Below are 14123 nucleotides of genomic sequence, written 5' to 3'. Positions count from 1 at the left end.
CTAACCCATAACTGTGGCCCTAAATAATCCTACTCTAGACCTAACTCAAAGTGGGGTTGTGTTCCTATATATACTTTGATGTTAATGACAAAAAAAGTCACAAACATTCAGTGCTTTATCGAACATGCTGGGTAAACGCAGTCTGCGTGTCTTCCCCTGCATCATGCTACATTACATCAATAAGTGGCCTACAAGGAGTTATCAGAATGGCAATACTCAGAAGAGATAACTTATCCTGCAATAAGAAGAACAACATAGTACTAAAACAGTAACATTGACAACAAAGTATGACCACATCATCAACCAAAAGGAACCCAAGCACTGCACTGACTCTAGACGTCGATAGAGTTTCTGAAGAAAGACAGTGGCCACCTGGCATGGTTTTATTGTGCTGATTCTGTTGGCGATACTAGCTGCTCAACTGACACAAAGTCAAGCTACTAAAAAGGAGAGAGCCTCATGTGAGGGGCTCACCCATTGGCTGACAACGGGATCAAAGTTGCCTTGGATGAACTTAAATTAACTCATGCACGCCCATGTTGGGGAATGGAGGTTAACACTGCATGTAGTTTGCTCACCTTGTGTCATCCAAATGTACCCCCACACTCCTCCTCCCCTTCCCAGATTCAACACGTCAGCAGGAAACAGGGTTTTTACCCTCTCTTGTGGTAACTCCAGGGTTTTTGTAGCAGCGTACGTTGGTTCTTCATCACTGTGCATTCTGGCTGCACAGTAATACTCTCCCGTGTCCTCCGGGCTCCTCGGCTTCAGCAGCTCCAGTCTAGACCACTTCTCTCCATCCCCGTCAACGGAGAAGTAGCCTGTAAAGTTAGCCTCGACGGTCGGCTGCTTGTAATAGACAGTGGCGATGAGCTCCAGCCGGTTGCTTCCTTGCGAGCGCTGGTACCAGAGGATGGTGTAATGGTTTGGGATTTGATGCTCGCAGGACAGGTTCACTCCGCGGCTGTTCTGCTCTTCCAGCACGGCTGCTGGAGTCTGGTCCACCTGGTGCTGTTGGGACGCTGCCAAATGAGAAGATCCATGAAGTTATACCTCACACTGGAGAAGCTATACTTCACAGACAACTCTGTCTAACCAACCCGTTTTTTAGTTTTAAAGAAGTATAATAATTTATGGAAGGCTAAGGCTAACCCAGTTGAGAACGTATCTTGTATATTCTTGCGTGCCTTCACCTAGACTAAATCCATCATTTGATTTTGAATTGATCTTATGTGATTTCAAACTCCAAGTCTATTTTCTCTCCCCTCCAACCCCCAGAAACACCTCATATACTAAGGGGTATTGCTTTGGTGAGGAATCACCATAAGTGAGCCGAGTGAACGATACCTTTAATCCATATGATGTTCATGGTAATTATGTTGAATAGCAGTGTTCTCATGCTGTCCGTCTGTCTTGTACCTAGGGTTACAATGTCCTTCTGTCTGCGTTGAGCTCACTAGTGCTGCAGGTTCACTAATAGGAAATGGAAAGATCACAAGATGCTAATCAGCTGGCGTTGCACAGTTCTCAGTCTTCCAACCTCAATTTCTGCAGTCTACCTGTAGGCTTCCTAGAATATGATATCGGGCCTAACCCAACCTATTCTCTGATCCAGCAGTGCTACTATGTTGTAGCAGACCTCCAGACGGCACAAAGCCTGGGCCCGAAACCAAGCACTACAACTGGCGAGTTACCCCTTGTTGCCTGTTTCGTTATGGAGATATTGATTCTATCAAGAAATATACCATGTCAGCAAATGGCAGTAACAAAATATAAAGGCTATATTTGCATCAATTATCATTAATATCCGGAATATTACAAGGATTCTGATTGTTGGTAAAGACTTGGAAATATTTTCATTACAGATATCTGCGGTTCACCGACTGAAATCCGATCAGAGGCCTGCTAAGTTTCTGGGTTCGTTGAGCACGTTCATTATTTAAATAACATGCCTATACCAACCTTGTTCTATGAATGGATTTTCTTATTTTCCTCGTTTAGAAAAGGGACATTTGATTTGAATATGTTTGAAGTTTACTGTCAAATTATGCTGGGGGCAATATGTTGTTTGTTTAACATTTACTCCATCTAGAGGAAAGACATGAATGGCATTTGGCAACGCACTCATACACAAAATATGATGGCAAAATATTGGTTTTGGTAGTACTTTGGTTACAAAGATCATGAATATTATCATGTCATATGATGTTGTTTACATCACAAAGACAAGCTAGTCATGTGGGTTTAGTCACTTGGCTCCAGACTGAAGCATTTCCCATAGTGAACCAAAGGTTTTGTTTTTGGCACTAAATGAAAGCGGAGATCCAACTGATGCCAAAGCAGTTGCTGCAGGTGCAGGGAGGTTAATCAGATGAATTATTAGACGAGGAGTTATTGTACGGTGAACCCCTAATACGCTGCATTGTGGATACTAGCTGCACAGAAATACACAGCACTGCTCTCCACGCTGATGTCCTGTATCCTTAACTCGACGGTTTGGTCTTGATCAGCACTCCCACTCATTATGACGCCTGCTTCGGGAAACTTAGTAGTACTGGATATATACCCTAGGAACACCAGCTTTTTATCGTTGCGTAGCTGTTTGTACCAGAGGATTTGGTCGTAGTTCTTAATGCTGTGAGAGCATTCCAGCGTGACCGTTGGTCCTGACTCGATGGCCACAACGATCTCAGGTGGAGTCTGGTGAACCTGGTCGCTAAGAGATGCACCTTCAGAGAAATCAAGAACCAAATATCAGATTACCAAAAATACACTTTTACAACTAGGGTAATTGTGACCGTGACAGTGAAACCAGTCAGTAATATAGTGAAATGTGGTTGCTATCCCTGGGAAGATCGGTTTTAGTTTTGGGACGTAATTCTGACGTAATAGTATAATGTACAACAATAATGAAAAGTCAGACAAAATGTAAGGACAGTACCTGAGACATCGTTTAATGTTATCAGTAGCGCGAGGAAGGTGATTGTCAACATGTCTGGATGTGATAAGTCAACGCTAGCTAGCTTGTAATGGTCGTCCTTTAAACACACCCATATTGAGTACATAACCTATGCATCATTCTGATTGAAGTGGCTCCTATTTCCATCTCACAACCATACCGGAACCCCCAGGTGGGAGGAGCCATTTTATGTAAGTTGTTAGAAGAGAGGAGGTGATGCCAACAACTCTTCTAACCGTACAGTACTGATGGTGGTGACAATTGGTGTAGACTCAAACACAAAACAGCTTAAGAACACTTCCAAGTGCTTGGTATGTTTGTATTAGCTTTCCTTATAGTGTTTTATGATCTTTTTGAATGGTTTGCAGCTGAGGACCGACCCATCATGGGTTGAGAGAGTTTTGATGAGCAGCAAAATTGCACTGGAAAGAAATACAGCACATGATTGGTCGAAAACAACGACGAATAAAAGATCGTCCTCGACCTCAAACGCAGGTGGCCGGGGGACCACTTAGTTGAGCTTTTCATTCCAAACCGCCGCTGATAAGAACCACACACTGTTGTGTTTGTGAAGAATAGTGGTGGGTGTGGGATGATGTGCTAATCTAGCAGTACAGTAATACAGGCGAACCAGAAGAGAGCTGTTCATGACTGTCTCCCCACTGGGATCCCCCGACAGTGTAAAGTCCTCTATAAACACACTTTCTACGTTGGAGGTTTTGTAATTCACATGTCCGATCAGAGGTCTCTTTCCATCAGACTGCTGGTATCACAGCATCACTTTGTAGTCGGTTTCCCAGTGCATGCAGATATGTATGCACTGTCCCCAGGTTTCCTGATGAGTTCTGAGGGTGTCTGATGGACTTCAATACCGAGAGACAACCCTGGGGAAAGACAAGAAGAGACTAGTATTATGAACCACTTTTCACAAACAATCAAACATGAAATCATGTACAGAATACAGTTCATACCCATCATGGGAAATGCCATCCTTACGCTTATTTTTTTATGATTCTAGTTTCTAGTTATTACTTGTGAGGTAAAATACACAAAGGAATCTCATTATTTATACTGATTCTGGCCAGTGACACTTATGAAGCCAATAGTTGCGCGAGGCAGAGCAGGAAGTGATGTCACAAGACACTGATAGGCTGGTATACCATGTGTTGGAAGAGATACAGGAGGGAATTGGCAGATTGCTCTCCTCGGTCACAAACTGATTGAGATCAAATATACCAATAACAAGATCAAAACTGTATGGTGGGTAATATCTGGCAACCGCAACTTTTTAAAAAGCATTCAGCAGTGACACAATATATTGGCTATGTGTACACTAGCAATTGTAATTATCAGAATAATTATATAAATTTAGATTATTGTAGTAGAAATTAAAATAGTTTCAGTCACGAACATCGCAATTCACCCACTGAACTCCGATCAGTTTCTTCGTTTGTTGGGCACGTGTATCATATGAATTCTCGAAACTCGTCATAAATATCGATTTTTCTATACATATTTGTACTGAATAATTTAAACAATTTCAATCATTATTCTCCGCCTTCCAAACCATATCACCCTGTTGCTCACAAATTACAAATCAAGTCCAAAAAAATGTCTTACCTTTGTTGTTTTTGTCCTCAAAGTTGTGTTTGATCGCATGAAACGCCATAAGCAGATAATCCAGTGTCTGTGACCTATTTTGCAACTAAACATGGTGTTTTTTATCAAGGGCTAAGATGGTATCTGAGGATCTCGGTAAATTGCCTTCAATCAGAACAGATATAATTTACTGCCATCTGGTGGCCATATGGTGTATTTGTGATTGTTTGGCTTGGTCTCATTCAATTATATTTTCCCTTACCTTTCAATTGAGGGGTTAAGTGTCCAAATTGTACTTTGGGTCCTCGGGTTATCGACTTGTTTGTATCTCATGAAGGTTGTATATGTTTCAGTTTCGCATTGGTTGGCATTGGATTTTTTGAGACTTCGCCTGAACCTTTCTCTACCAAAATCTTTGCTCTACTTCACTTTATTGGCATCAATTATTGACCCAGGTACTCATCAGATGTTATGCCATGGCCCTATAGCACTAAAGGGCTGCTAACTGATAATGCAAATGGTGGTATTTCAATTAGGGGTGTGAACGGTTACAAAAAATTGTAAACGGTTACACAACCCCTTTTTTTTGTTTAACCGTTTTTAATTTAATTAATGAAATATTATTTATTTTCTTAAGTGGACCGCAGTCGCGCTATAGGGGGATTATTTGTTTATCAACACGGCGGATGCGCATGCAGAATGATCGCAAAAAGAAAATTTGTTTGACCGGTTGCCATGGTTATCTCCGTGTGGTTAATTTGCAGTTGCGGTGTTAATTAGGATGTTGTCAGCTTACTGTTTCATTAAACTGTAATCAGAAAACGTGGTTATATTCTGTAGACCCTATAGTATCTGTGGCATAAAGGCTTGGACGAATTTCAATTTATAAATATGTACACTTTATGTGGAAAGTATAGACCGTCGCTATTCCCATTGAAACGAATGGCGCAGTGATTATTCTTCAAAACGAGAGCTGGTTAATCGTGAAAAATGAATGAAACTGTAATCAGACAACGCGGTTATATGCTATAGACCCTAGAGTATCTGTGGTCTAAAGGCTGGGACGAATTTCGAATTATATATATGTAAACTATGTTCAGAGTATGGACCGTCGCGATTCCCATTGAAACAATGGCGCGGTAATTTTTTTTATTTTTTTATTAACGGTTATGATTTACTAACCGGTTACACGTGTACCCATGCACACCCCTAATTTCAATCGAAAATATGAAATCTATTTCAGGGGGAAATTAAATATTCAACATCTGGTCTATGTTCAATCACTCTAACCAAGTAGTACCCACGTTGATTATTTCACCTAAAGAACAAACTTTATTATGACTCCAAGATAACATATTACAGCCCTTGCAGTTGTGGAGGTATGCTCTATTTGCTTTTGGTCTGTTATTTTCAGAAAGAAACTCAGAAATAGCTTAAACTCAAAAAATAAAAAATTATATGCCCTCATTGTTGAGTTAAGTTTTCCCTGTGGTATGAAAATGGCATAGAATATCCTTATTTTTTAAGGAATTGTAGAAAATCCAGTATTGTCTCAACACACACACACACACACACACACACACACACACACACACACACACACACACACACACACACACACACACACACACACACACACACACACACACACACACACACACACACACACACACAGCAAAATATTCTTTCAGGCAGCAGCTTGGTCAGTAACGTTATGAATAATAATGTATCATGTTATGTTGTTTATATTACACAGATAACCTAACTATGTGACTTTAGTCACTTTGCTCTAGAATGGAGTCTCCTGTAGTGAATCGAAGGTTTTTTTTTTTTGGCACAAAATGAAGGGTAAGATCCAGCTGAGATGAGGCTGCTGCAGGTGCAGGGAGGTTAATCAGATGAATTATCAGACGAGTAGTTATTGTACGGTGAATCCCTAATTTGCTGCATTGTGGAATCTAGCAGCACAGAAATACACGGCGCTGCTCTCCGGGCTGATGTTCAGTATCGTTAACCTGGCAGTTTGGTTTCGATAAGCACTCCCACTCATTTCAACATGCATTCCCTTTTCGGGATTTGCATTTTCCGAGTATATGTACCCTAGTAACTGGAGCTGTTTATCGTTGCGTTGCTGTTTGTACCAGAGGATTACTTCGTAGTTCTCAATGCTGTGGGAGCAGTTCAGCGTGACTTTTGCTCCTGACTTAATAGCCACAACCATCTCAGGTGGAGATTGGTGAACCTGGTCGCTAAGGGATGCACCTTGGGAGAAGAGAAGAACCGAAGATCAGTTTTGGAAGAAAATTCAAAAACATAACATTGTACAATGTTATGCTATCCAGTAGCCATAGTAAAGGATAGTAGCCCTACCTGAGACAACTGTAAACGTAAATATAAGCGCAAGCAATGTGATCACCGACATAGTTGTCTCACTGTGATCATTCAAGGCTAGCTAGCGTTGGACTCTCATCTTATGAACAAAGCCCTATCAATTACATTTCCTACGTGCGATAACCTTTCAACTTGCATCGTTTTGATGGCAGTGGCTCCTATTTCCATCCCACAACCATATCGGAACCCCCATGTGGGAGGAGCTATTTTATGTAAATTGTTAGAAGAGAGGAGGTGATGCCATCAAGTCTTCCAACCGTACAGCACTGATGGTGGTGACATTTGTTCTGACTCAAACACAAAACAACTAAAGAACTCCCCCCAAGTGCTTGGTATGTTTGTATTAGCTTTTCTTATCGTTTTTTTTGAGCTTTTTGAATGGTTTACAGCTGAGGACCCATCATGGGTTGCGAGAGTTTTGATGAGAAGCAAGATTGCACTGGAAAGAAATACAGCACATGATTGCTCGAAAACAACGACGAATAAAAAATTGTGTTTTAGATAAACTTCCAAAGCTTTCAAATCCTATTTGGTGTTTTATTTGTCCTTAATGTGCAAATTAAACAATGTACAAAGCAAATAAGGTGCAAAGTCAAACCGGGGAAGTGATTCCGGAAATGATTTCGTTAGAGGACCAATCACAGCCCATGCCGTCTCCGTTGCGTCGACGTATAGGTAAAAAATATTGGATGCGCACGTAAGCTACGGAGAGGGTCTCCGACAGGCTCTCCGTGTCTACGTATGGCACTTTAACATGCGTAGCATTTGAAAAGGCACTATCCGGGTGTTTAGTATCACCGTTGCTGTGAAATAAAAAAGCGAGCTTTGCAAACACAGCTCACGAAATTATTTCAACAACCCCTGTCTGGAAATTCAGAACTGCAAATGCCATAACCAAGTCTATTGGTGTTTTCATTGCTGCTGAACCAGAGCCATTCTCCGTTGTTGACAGAAAAACTGTTTTTTAAAATGTTCCCCTTAACTATGAACTGTACCGCCCAATACCATCCATGACTTCAAAACCGAGGTACGTACCTAACCATGACTTTTGTGTACCGTTACACCCCTAATAATGTGTCATGTCATGTTGTTTATCTGACACGGATAACCTAACCATGTGGGTTTAGTCACTTTGCTCTAGAATGGAGAGTCTCCTGTAGAGAACCAAAGGTTGTGTTTTTTGACTCCAAATGAAGGGTAAGATCCAGCTGATGCTGAGATGAGGTTGCTGCAGGTGCAGGGAGGTTAATCAGATGAATTATTAGATGAGGAGTTATTGTACGGTGAACCCCTAATACGCTGCATTGTGGATACTAGCAGCACAGAAATACACAGCGCTGCTCTCCACGCTGATGTTCTGTATCGTTAACCTGGCAGTTTGGTGTTGTCCAGCGCTCCCACTCATTTCACCATCCATTCCCATTTCAGGAGTTGCAAACGTCGAGTATATGTACCCTAGTAACTTCAGCTGTTTATTGTTGCATTGTTGCTTGTACCAGAGGATTGTGTTGTAGTTCTCAATGCTGTGGGAGCAGTTCAGCGTGACTGTTGCTCCTGACTTAATAGCCACAACCATATCAGGCGGAGTTTGGTGAACCTGGTTGCTAGGGGTTGCACCTAGGGAGAAGAGAAGAACCGAAGATCAAATTATCGTAGAAACAGTTTTCCAACTGGAGATTTTTTTACCTAGAGTCAGTAATATTAAATTAGATTGCTAACCCTGAAAGATCGGTTTCAGTTTTAGAAGAAAATTAGAAAACATAACATTGTAGAATATTATGTTATCCAGTAGCCATAGTAAAGGATAGTAGCCCTACCTGAGACAACTGTAGTAAATATTAGGGCAAGAAATTTGATTGCCGACATATTTGTCTCACTTTGATCATCCATTGCTAGCTAGCTTGGAACTCTCATCTTATAAACAGAGCCCTATCAAGTACATTTCCTACTTGCGATAACCTTTCAACTTGTATCGTTTTGATGGCAGTCGCTCCTGTTTCCATCTCACAACCATGTCGGAACCCACATGTGGGAGGAGCCATTTTATGTAAATTGTTAGAAGAGAGGAGGTGATGCCATCAACTCTTCCAACCGTACAGCACTGATGGTGGTGACATTGGAAGAATAGTGGTGGGTGTGTGTTGACGTGCTCATCTAGCAGCACAGTAATACAAGCCTCTAGTCTCACGGTCTTTCAGACGAATCAGGAGAGAGCTGTTCATGACTGTCTCCCCACTGGGATCCCCCGACAACGTAAAGTCCTCTATAAACACCCTTTCTACGTTGGAGGTCACTTTCACAGCATCACGTTTGTAGTCTCTGCACCGTCCCCAGGTTTCCTGATGAGTTCTGAGGCTGGTATACCAATGTCTTGGTGGAGGCACAGGGGGGAATTGGCACATTGCTCTCCTGGGTCACAAACTGATTGAGATCAAATCTACCAGTAACAAGATCAAAACTGTGTGGTTGGGTAACATCTTGCAACCGCTACTATTTAATAAGCGTTCGGCAATGACACAATAAATTGTCCTTGTGCATATGAATAATTGTAAATATCAGAATAATTATATACATTTTCGATTATTGTAGTAGAAATGAAAATAGTTTCAGTTAAGAAAATCGCAATTTACCCACTGAACTCCCCTCAGTTTCATGGTTCGACGGCCCACACTTGGTTCACCGCGACATGGGGGGGTCTTCACGGCCCCGGGAAAGGCCGGGGTCGCCCGGCAGGGGGGCAACGCCGCCTCCCACGCGCCCCCGTCGGCCCACCTTCGGGACCGCGGCGCAGAGCGCCGGCCCGGCAGCGAGGTGACACCCCCACCCTCCACTGTGTGAGACCCCCACCCTCCACTGAGTGAGACCCCCCACCCTCCACTGTGTGAGACTCCCCACCCTCCACTGAGTGAGACCCCCCACCCTCCACTGTGTGAGACCCCCACCCCCCACTGAGTGAGACCCCCCACCCTCCACTGTGTGAGACTCCCCACCCTCCACTGAGTGAGACCCCCCACCCTCCACTGTGTGAGACCCCCACCCTCCACCGTGTGAGACCCCCACCCTCCACTGAGTGAGACCCCCACCCTCCACTGTGTGAGACCCCCACCCCCCACTGTGTGAGACTCCCCACCATCCACTGTGTGAGACCCCCACCCTCCACCGTGTGAGACCCCCACCCTCCACCGTGTGAGACCCCCACCCTCCACCGTGTGAGACCCCCACCCTCCACCGTGTGAGACCCCCACCCTCCACTGTGTGAGACCCCCACCCCCCACTGTGTGAGACTCCCCACCATCCACCGTGTGAGACCCCCACCCCCCACTGTGTGAGACTCCCCACCCTCCACTGAGTGAGACCCCCCACCCTCCACTGTGTGAGACCCCCACCCTCCACTGAGTGAGAACCCCCACCCTCCACTGTGTGAGACCCCCACCCTCCACTGAGTGAGAACCCCCACCCTCCACTGTGTGAGACCCCCACCCCCCACTGTGTGAGACTCCCCACCATCCACTGTGTGAGACCCCCACCCTCCACCGTGTGAGACCCCCACCCTCCACAGTGTGAGACCCCCACCCTCCACCGTGTGAGACCTCCACCTTCCACCGCGGTCCTGGGGGCGTGGCTTCACCCCCGCCTCCCCCCTCTCCCGCCTCCTCCTTCCCCGGCCTCCCCCCTTACCTCCACCTCTGGCTCGCTGGCGTAGCCGTCGTCCACAGGGGCCCCTGCCCTGACGGAGGCCGGGGCCCGAGGGCGTAGGGTTGGAGCTACACCCCCACATGTTTAAAGATGACCGCGTGTGTTTACCACACCGATGATGTCTCAGCGTGTTTCCTCCCAGGCTCCTCGGCCTCATGAGGATTATTATAACCTCCATTTCTTACTTGCCATTTCTCGTAGAAATATACCTGTTTCACTACTTGAAGCTCAATGTGCACTCACATTCGCCTCCATGGGATACTTTTAATTTGTTGCCCTTTCTTAACTTCAAAAATCTTGGGTGGTCCCCGGATCGCTTCACAGAAAAAACAAATATTATCTGATCTTAGATGCAGTTTGTCTGCCCCGCCAGCAGAGGGCAGCTTTTGATACACTGAAACCAGAATCGGTGGTCTCTGTCCTGTCTATCTTTCTTAGTTTCTTCACCTGTCGCAATCTCGGGTGGTCCCCTGATCGCTTTACGGCAAACCTTGTTGGACACTTTTCTCTGCTTCTTGGGACTTTTGGCTACTTTCTACTACTACTACCATTTTTGTGTTGGTCCGTAAATCTGCCACTACCTCAGTGTGGCTGTCGCCATCTGGGTCCCTCTATTGTCACCTCTGTTTGTCATGTTACAATGAACTAATAAAGGTTTGTCTGTGATGTTGCCCGCTCTTAACTTCAAAAATCTTGGGTGGTCCCCGGATCGCTTCACAGCAAAAACAAATATTATCTGAGCTTAGATGCAGTTTGTCTGCCCCGCCAGCAGAGGGCAGCTTTTGATCCAGTGAACCCGGTATCGGTGGTCTCTGTCCCATCTATCTTTCTCAGTTTCATCACCTGCCTTAGTGAACGAAGTGAAACCCCATGTTAGTGCTGAGCTAAATATTCACTACGATAAAAATCTGCTCATTGAGACATGGCATAAGTGTAGTCTTTTCCTGGTTTTGAACGCTTAATTACAGTAAAGTGACTTTATGAACCTACTAGACTGTTTTAGCTGACTTTGACATACCTTTACCCACTTAGTCATTAAATCATCCTTACTGATGATTATCAATCAAAAATCTCATTCTATAAATATTTATATAAATATATAAATATTGATGGGATGGTTATTATATAAATAACCATCCCATCAATATTGTCAAAATATCTATTTTTGGGCCAAAATGTACATATTTGTTTATGTTCATATGGGCCAGACCTAATAAAGCTTTAGTGCTTCTGAGTTTTTCAGATACCTGCCTGTCTGTCTCAGGTAAACTCAGACATCTACCTGTGTTCCAACCCCTGTGCCCCCCCCCCCCCCCAGGACCCCCAGGATGCTGCTTACCTCTGGGGGGGGGACGCTGCCTTCACATGAACCCATTGAAAAGACTGAAGGTACCGCTCACTAGGGTCGAAGGTCAAAGCTAAAAGGTTGCGGTCCGACCAGCGGTGGGACAGCAGGCGTGGCTCCGTAGAGACGCTGAGACGGGGTTGGGTTTACACAAAACAAGGGATCAGCGTAGCGATGAGGGCCTGGTGAAGTCATGTTTTCATAAGTAGATGGTAGAGGTCACTCCAGGTCAGATGGGGGGGGCTAGAGATGGTGAGGGGGGGGAGGCATCTGGGGTCAGGAGGCGGTGGGAGGGGGGTCTTGAGAAACTAGGAAGATAACATTGCATTTCGAGCATGAACTTTGAAATTTGGACGGCGTAAAGACCTTGAAAAGGATTTAAAAGAACCAAATTAGAATTATGAAGATGTTGATGTAGCTGAGAACCTCAAAATGAGTCGAAAACTGACTGAAACCTGAAATTCAGTCAGCAGAAAACTACATCATCTACGCCATGGGTTCCCAAACATTTCAACATTTCAGCCCCCAAAATAACGGTGCCAGAGACTGGCAACTCCCACTATCCCCGGATGTAACTGAAAAAATTAAATAAAATGTGCGCACAGGCCATACGCACTAGGCTTATCCAAACACAGGCTTAACGACAACACAAAAGAACAGAGCAGCCTGTTACGATTTTACATATAGAAATTTACTGTTTGATAAAAAGAAGAATACCTCAGTCAAAATAATATCCATGTAACATGAGTGCACCGTATTTCTGTCATGTGCAAACTTAACTTTGACATTTCACTTTCATTTCCATTTGAACAGAAGAATATCTCAGTCAGGGTAATATCCACAAACTGTTGTAAACATATGTACATTGTTGCTGGCATCTATGTTTCATCGTTAATCTCATCTAATGAAATGGATGCGCGCTATGCGCGGAAAACAGCAAGTCCATTCTCGGTTTAATTGTGGAGACGGCCACACGGAGATCATCCTCCACAAGACGTGATCTGTATTTATTTTTAATATATGTCAGTGCAGAGAAAGTTTGTTCGCACAGGTATGTGGAGCCAAATGGCGTCAGTACGTCCATCGCGGCCTTGGACAGCTGTGGATATTCCCTCTCGACCGAAATCCAGAATTTAGCAAGCGTCTAAAAAAAATTAAAATCTATCTTTAAAGTGTGTTCACATGACAGCTCCATCAGTGCGTCCTCCATGACGGCTGACAGATGACTGAATGGTGATTTTATCCAGTCATATTGTTCCGGAGCCGTTTTCTCAGGGAAATAGTTGTCAAAGTGTTCCAGGAGGGCTAGAAGGTGGGTAGTTATAGACATCTTCACAATGTGAACACACTTTTATCACTCATTGACATGATGCTTGTGTTTTCACCTTGCAATGACAGGTTAAGTCCATTCAGTCTGTCAAAAATGAAAGACATACGCTAGCCTTGTTAACCAGTCAGGGTCAGTCAGGTGGTGACTGACCTGACACCTGCAAATGATGCTATCGTTAATCTGTCGTAATCACCTCAGGAGGAAAATCTGTATTTTAACTACCATGTTTGTTTCATAATTTTTACAACCATGGGAGAATTTTTCTGTATTTTCTATTTATGTGATTTATGGAAATCATTCCGCGACCCACCTCTCAGCGTCTCGCGAACCCCACTTTGGGAACCCCTATTCTACGCCATAAACTCTGTTCAGAGTGTATTTGAAGACGAGTACATGTTATGGACAGTCTTCCTTCTCACTGTCGCCCCATCTGTTCAGTAGAGGTTTATCACACTTTTCAAAGCATTGGTATTTTAAAGTGGGCGCTTTTCAAAGCATTGGTATTTTAAAGAGGGTCGCGACCCCCACTTTGGGAACCCCTATTCTCCGCCATAAACTCTGTTCAGAGTGTATTTGAAGACGAATACATGTTATGGACAACCTTCCTTCTCACTGTCGCCCCTCTACTGAACCTCTATCTGTTCAGTAGAGGTTTATCACACTTTTCAAAGCATTGGTATTTTAAAGAGGGCGCTGTATGTTTTATTCAGATTAATTAAGTTAATGTGGTAAGTGTGATTGATTCATTGTATTCCATTTGAAATACTCTCAATATACATTCAAGTGCATTCCTGAGTGTGCTA

General features: G+C 43.9%; 1 long non-coding RNA gene across 2 annotated transcripts; it reads right to left on the bottom strand.

Moving 5' to 3' along the window:
* Positions 1-2613: 2613 nt before the first annotated feature.
* LOC115544101 (uncharacterized) lies at positions 2614-4690 on the bottom strand. 2 transcript variants are annotated; one of them, XR_003976803.1, is made up of 3 exons: positions 4580-4690; positions 2942-3843; positions 2614-2729 (listed from the first exon to the last, which is right to left on the bottom strand). It is a non-coding gene; the product is annotated as an uncharacterized LOC115544101 (long non-coding RNA). The 2 variants fall into 2 exon arrangements; XR_003976804.1 differs by lacking the exon at positions 4580-4690 and adding an exon at positions 3931-4014.
* Positions 4691-14123: the final 9433 nt, after the last annotated feature.

Source organism: Gadus morhua, chromosome 5 (assembly GCF_902167405.1).
Source record: "Gadus morhua chromosome 5, gadMor3.0, whole genome shotgun sequence".
Taxonomy (NCBI): domain Eukaryota; kingdom Metazoa; phylum Chordata; class Actinopteri; order Gadiformes; family Gadidae; genus Gadus; species Gadus morhua.
This window is presented reverse-complemented; position numbering and strand designations above follow the sequence as displayed.